The sequence below is a fragment of the Octopus bimaculoides genome, chromosome 13, assembly GCF_001194135.2.
Source record: "Octopus bimaculoides isolate UCB-OBI-ISO-001 chromosome 13, ASM119413v2, whole genome shotgun sequence".
NCBI classification, from domain to species: Eukaryota; Metazoa; Mollusca; class Cephalopoda; order Octopoda; family Octopodidae; genus Octopus; species Octopus bimaculoides.
This window is the reverse complement of record NC_068993.1, coordinates 20,444,522-20,452,197: the sequence shown is the minus strand read 5'-3', so window position 1 is coordinate 20,452,197 and position 7,676 is coordinate 20,444,522.

Below are 7,676 nucleotides of genomic sequence, written 5' to 3'. Positions count from 1 at the left end.
CATCACCACCACCACCACCACCACCATCACCACCACCACCCCACCACCATCATCATCATCATCGTCATCATCATCATCATCATCATCATCATCATTTTTTAATGTCTGTCTTCCATGCTGGCAAGGGTTGCACAGTTTGGCAAGATCATCAGAATGCCAAAATGAAAAAAACTTCCTGGTACTTTTTGTCCATTGCCTTATGAATAAAGCTTACCCTTGTCATTTCCAACACCAGGATCAATAAAAAAAAATGAGAAAATGCCCATCAAAATGGAGAAAATCCATTTAATCCAAACTTCCACCATTTATAACCATTTTTTAAAAGTCCATTAAACTTTTATTGAAACAGTGTCATGTCCCAGAATCTCAGGATTCATTTAGTTCCTCCCTACTACTAATGTGCCAAAATTTCAGTCCTTGTGGTTTGTACTTTGGGATTTAACTAGGTCTGAAAACACTGCAAAATCAATTGTTTGTGACATGTAACAAAATAGGCTTTACATAAATATTTTTAAAAATTGCCAAAAACAAAATTTTTCTCTTTCCAAGAACTAGAAAAAATAATAACTGACTGCTATGCCATGATCACTATTAATTTGTGTAATTCGAAGACGATTATCTCTTCAGCTTCGTAGATATGACATCACAAATATGGCTAATTATTCACTTAAGCCAATGAGGCAAGATTTTGACCAATTCCTTACCATTCAAATTGTCATATTTCCTAAAATACTCATCCAAATTTTCACAAATGAATTATCAAAACGATTTTTTTTCTTTTTGGATGCTCTCCAAGAAAAAGTACAGTAGAAATTGCATGTAAGTATTTTCAAAAATTCATAGTGATATCTACTATTACTCCAGTTAAAAATTACTGGTGAATAACTCATGATTTTTATTAATTGTAGCTGCTATGTAGTCGTAGTTGTTCTTTTCGAGTAACCTGCATACTCAATCACTGAGACACTCATAGAGTAGAATAAATAATTATTTTTTTAAAAGTTGAGTTTATTTTGAACACACGTACAACTGAGTAATTTAATATGTGATATTACGGAAGTTCGTATTTTCCCAAAATGCCATTTCTTCAGGTAATGAATATTTTAAATGATATTTTGCCAACAGTTTTACCAACATATGATGAGATAATGAAGAGAGCAAGAATATATAATAAAGCTTGACTAACAAGATGAAGACTACTATATTGGGTGGATATATTTAGGGTCAAATCAAACCTATTGATTATACACTCAAATTAATGCAAATCCAGCAGGATGATTCGCAAAAGATGTTGTTGAAGAAGCAGATGAAATGGGCATGTGGACGACATCAAAGTAAAACAATGGGAAAACATTGGATTGTGGTTTAAATAATTTATTTAACCAACCCTTGCATTTACATGTTGTATACACAAGGAAATCCATTACATGACATTACCAACTTGCTTTGAGTTGGCGAAGTAAAAAATGAACAGGAGAAATACTGTGTTAGTGTGATGAGGTAGAACCAGACATGTTTTGTATCTGTGTGTGTGTGTGTTGGTCATTCGGTCATGTCTGTTAATGTTCTGCGACTGCTACTGTGTTGTGTCATTCATGCTGAATATGTGGTTCAGTGTTGGTTGCTTGACTGGTGCAAATTAACTGCTGTCTGTCGACTGTTTGCCTCTTGCTGGCTGTCTGGTTATCTGTCATGTGTCTGACTGTATTTATAATGGTCATCCCAGCTAGAAGGACAGACATACCACAGGAGTAATTTCTACCTATGTAGGTTGCTTCCATTCCACTTGAACCTTAAATGACACAGCTCAGGTCGGAGGTCGAAGAGAAATCCATCCATCACTTTTTGACTGGACAAAGAATTTTCCTTCATGCCTGTTTGGCCAGTGGTGGATCAGACGAGTGAGAATCCTTAGATTTGGTTTCGAATCTCAGCTTGGAAAAAGGAGTGTTATTTTTTTACATATACATTCCTTAAAAGGGAAATGTTTTAATGGTACAGTTTCACTTAAGTTGATGAAGGAAATGTTTATTCTTGTAGAGTAAAATTAATCACACTCTGTTCTCCCAGTTTGTTGAAATCTGACTCCAAGTAAGATAACAATTGTTCTATTGTGGAAATGATATATAAGATACAATGCTGCTTGTGGACAAGTGTTTATATACTTGAGTCCACATACAGCACGATATCATATATATCATCAAAACAATAGACTGATTAATATCTTGGCGCCAGATTTCTAAAATTTTGTTGAATTATAACATTAGCTGGCATGTCTTACTGATAACAAAATGCAATTAATTTCAGTCAACTAAAATGGACAGGGCACTAGGGCTTATTTTTGGTGGGTGTCTTATATTTTTGCAGAAAAAATCCAAGAAAGACAAAAACGTCCAATGTCCTCATGTAAAAGGAAAAAGTTGTAAAAGGAAACCAATGTTTTTAGTTATCAAAAGTTTATTTATTTACTTATTGTTTTTAGTGAAGTACAAACATTTCATCCTCTTCTGGAATATTGTTATAAATCATCAAACCCCGAACTTCAGACTGAATTTCTTGTAAATCCATTTCCGGGTGTGCATGAGGTAGGAAGCATTCCAGTAGAACACAACTGGAAATGACTGGCAGTGGACGTGACACACTGCCAGCAGGGGACATACCTTTCGATGGTCGACTGCGGACCAGGGTGGTTGGCCATATGGAGGGAGATGAAGACGGAGACCACAGAGTAAATCACAAGAATACTAAATGAGATATTCCTAAAACGACGCCCAGTGGATGAGCTGCTTGCGGACAATGGCACTGCATTTCGTTCAGAGGTGCTGGGGGAAATGCTCGACAAGTGGCATGTTAGCCATTTCATCAGGGCAGCATACCGGCCAAGTGGCAATGGGGTTGTGGAGAGGCATCATCACACCATCAAGACCATAGCAGAGAGGGGCCACATTTCACTGGTCGAGGTCGTTTTTTGGTGAGACATGAGCAAAAGAACTCCAGAAAGCTGATCTTCTGAGGAGAAAAGACTGGGGGAAATGATTAGTGTGGGGCCGGATGTTGGGTAGCAGACACAATATCAGTGATGACAGACGAGTCAGGATAGCTTGAGTGTATGTGTGCATGTGTGGCACAACACCAGTAATCTCTGAGAAATAGAATCCACTGTAATAATGATAGAAAAGTCAATAAGAAGACTAGTATGTCTATGAGCCACAATCTGAATTGTTTTGGCAATCATCTTCATAACATACTGTTGGCTTTTTTTCCGGCAGTCTAGGATAACAACAGCACTATCCCAGTTCTGAAAGCAATATTCCTTTGTAGATCTCACTTAAGTTTTTTTATAGGGTTATTAAATGCTAAAAGTTGAAGTATATGTTTTGATCTCCAGAACAACTGTCTTTTGTCCATGCTAAACTTTGTAGTCAGCTTTCTGTAAATATGAAACTATCTGGTCTTATAGCACATATGTATGGGTGTAGGATGTGCAAGTGTTAAATGAATGAGGGCGTTTTTCAATGTAAGCATATTAAAGTTTCACACATTTTCTTAACTTGATAAGGTTAATGTGTAACAAACATCACCTAGACGTTGAAGCAGTAGACCCCCAACCTTTAGTCTGTTGAAGCAGTAAAACTCAACCTTTAGTCCTTGACACAACAAATACTTGCTTGCTTGAAGGTTCCTCGGCTCTAAGGACAACAACATCCCTTCAAGTTGATGAAAACGCTGATGTGAGCAGAAATCAAAAGCCAAGCGGCAGAGTTTTTCACTTGAGGGACAAGGTACTGATGAGCTGGGTGTTGGAAGCGATCTAGCAGCAATGCAGCACACCTCACTTGGTTCCCATCGAACCATTGTGGACACTTTGTTTCGACGGTTTCGCAATCTTGAGAGTAGATAGTTTGCTTTGATCGGCAGCAAGAATTTTCAGATCAGTTTTTTAATACTCAATACCTTAAATATGTTAAATTAAACAATCGTTCTTCATATATATGATATCTCAGTTAATTCTAAACAAAATCTTTTCCTCATATCAACAAATGTATAATCCTGTGATCACAACTTCAGTGAAGGCTATAATTTGCTGATCAAAAGTTGCCATATACATTGACTAATACATTTTTTTCTCATTGCACATGTGTTTCTGACTGGTTTTTATTGTTCTATGCATTTTAAAATATCAACACTAACTTAGCACCCAACTTTTTCAGTATCTTTAGTTGCAAATGAAACACCAAAATCAATGACCCCAGTAGTCCTGTTCAAAGGCAAATAACTTAAAATAGAGGCAAGTTCCTGGTGAGCTTAATTTCAATCTGTAGTAATCTCTTTCCATCAACACCACTTATATTCCTGAAAAAGGTATGAACACCACAACACTCGCCTTCTGCCAAGGACGACAAGGTTAACAACAATGAGGCAGAATATTGTTAAAGCAGTTTTTAACCTTTTTCACCAATATCCTAGTAGATTACATGTAGTAAAGCTACAACTATAGAATGCCAACGATTTATCAATTACTACATGTGTGTGAGACAGCACAGTTTAAATCAGTGCTTCTCAACTGGGTTCCGTGTAAGATTTTGTTACTAAAATTTATGTCCAATAAATAGGTTATACTTCTACAATACATACAATATTTTAACAATTTTTTATACAATCTATATATCTAAAGCAAAGATGTGTTTGTAGTACGTATGCATTTCTACAGTTTTTAGCCGATTTTCAAACTTTACACACACATTAATTCATTAATTATGCGTCAAGGATGGTCATGCACTATAACATTTTGCCCAAGCCCCCGTGTACTGCGAGAAACCGACCAGCAAAAAAGATGTTTCACATGGGTTTTTTCTCTAACAATTGCAGTCTTCAAGCGATTCTCTCCCTTTGACTTCTGTAGTTTTCAAGAGATTCTCTCCCTTCTCTGTCTCTATTTATCTTTTCAATATTTGCTCTCTCTAAGTCTTCGTTTCTTTCACTCACTCTCTGGAAATTGACTTCAGTGTATTTCAATTTTGTCGTGCGTAAATACCTTTGTCTTCACACTATTTGTGCGTTCTCTCCTACATTACTTATTAAAAAATGTTTGCACTCCGTCTATTTAAATACACTATTTACATTTACCCCTCTATCGAAAACCGTTGTGATTCAACCGATAAGCCCTCAATAGTAACCAAATGAGAATTCAACCATGCCACTGAGCATTCATGCATGGCTTAAGTCTTTTCACTCAAGCTATTTTCTTATACAGCTTTATACGCTGAAATGGCATTTGTAATTTCTGTATACAAACTGATTTCCTTGTGTAGTATAATATCGTTTTACTTTTAGTTCTAATGTGTTAAAACTATAATATTGTTTCACTTTTGTGTCTGCGCTCGATATGTACGAGATAATAAAGGACATTTTATACCACTAAGACGACAACATCACATATATGAGTGTGTATGTGTCTCTGAGTGTATGTATGAATGTGTATGCCTCTCTGACTGTGTGTTTCCACGTGAGGTACGTTATTAAATATACACATACATATACACATGACAACTGACATACGTGAATGTATGTCTCTCTTACTATATGTAAGTGACTGTATGTGAGAGTGTATGTGTGCATATCGTCACACTTTGTATATGAGTATGTCTGAGTGTATATGTGCGTTTGCACTCCCATTACGTATGTTATTAAACACACACATACATATACATATGTGACGAGAATGGCTGGAGGTGAAACTCTTGACAAATAACAATTATGTGGAAGGCCCAGCTTATATAAAAATACACATCTACCATTCATTAACAGTTCATAATTATTACAACAGTTACAAGGTTGCAAGGTATTTACAATTTGCTTATATTTGGTTAATTTACACTGCATACAAAAATTTAGACATACTACATACATGCAACTGCTTACAAAAATAGAAATTAATGTATATTTTTTTTCTATGTTCATAATTTTTTGTTTAAAATTTTGAAAAAAATATGCCACCAAGGAAAAACCGTAATCTCTCTGGAAACACCTATAAAGCAAGGAGGAGTGCAGAAAACCAAAGACGAGAGTCTCAAGAGATAAGGGACAAGAGACTTTCTCAACATCAGCAAAGGCATGCTGCAGCACATCAGATGGAGTCTCAATATAGAAGGGACATGGCACTTTCCAAAGATAACCAAACGCATGCTGCAGCATGTCAAATACAGTCTCAAGAGAGAAGGGGGATGACACTTTCTCAATATCAGCAAAGGGCCTTCAAATAACCATAACTACAACACGAGTTTGTATTCATTGAATGTTCTCATGTCTCTTAATTCTTTGTACCATGGTTTTTTGAGTGCAAACAATTATTATGATTGATATCTCATCTATTTAACTTTATTTGTGTGTATCACTACTACCCTTTGTTACATGCAATTCCTTAATAATTAGTTGCCACCTTTGTTTGTCCTGTTTGTTTGATTGAGTATACAAATCATGTATATGAGAAATTACTAAAGCCTAAAGATTTTTTTTATGTAATCATTTTACTTGGATATTAAACATGCATCTGAGCTATATTTAATGAAAAAGGTTTTGAGTTACACAAAAAACAAAATGCAATAAAAATCAGTTCAAATACATAGTTGTAGGGAACAATTTTATTCATATATTAACGAATTCAATAATTAGTTCAAAATACATTCAAGTATGTACAGAAACATTTCCATGTTGTCATTTAGTTATCATTATCATTTGATTAAAACTGAATCAATTTTTTCATTTAATAATCAGACACACATAAAAAAATAAATTTTTTAAATATTTCATCTTTTTATTATTCATAATTGTTCCATTTTGTATCAGCAAATATAAAATTGGAAAAATTCAGCAATTTATACATATTTCATGAATCAGAGCATTTTTGCAATCCCTTCTATTCCATATCATTCATTATTGATATCCATCACTCTTACACACTCTCTCTCTCTCTCTCACTTCCAATACTGTCCAGCAACTTCTCTCTTGCATCACTCTGTTACTTTCACATTATTTCTTCTTACATCACCTAACTATTAAGTACTTGCTTCACACTGTCCGCCATTAGCCTTTTTTTCTATCAACAACACACTTTCTCGCTTCCATCAACATCTTACTCCTAGCACCCTGATTTGTTTCTTTTACTCTTGTAGCAGGGATTCGAACTCTAACCACTGCGGTACTCGGTTAAGCAATACAAATGAGCCACCAGTTTCACGTGATTGATTTAAAAACCGTGGCATGATATGGCTTTCTCGAATGTTCTAGAATTCACCTGCTGTCACCACATAAAAACATTTTGGCATTTAACTCATTGCAGAGTGTTGAGGTCAGCTGACCGACTGACACACATCACCTCAGCCAAGCAGACAGCCAATAGGCCACCTCGACCATTTGCACTGACAACTCCAGGCACTCGTTCACACCACATAATGTTACAGATAACTTTCTACATTCACAAAGCAGTTTTTCTCTCCTCCCAGTTGACAATTATTAATATTGCCAATTGTAAATAGCCAACACTAAAACTATTCTGTCCAGCAATAAATATTAGAGCTAACAATCATGAGCTTGCTTCAGTTATCATTGATGCAACCAATGACACTGCACATACACTACCTCAATAATAAAGCCATCCATCCTAACTATGGCGACTC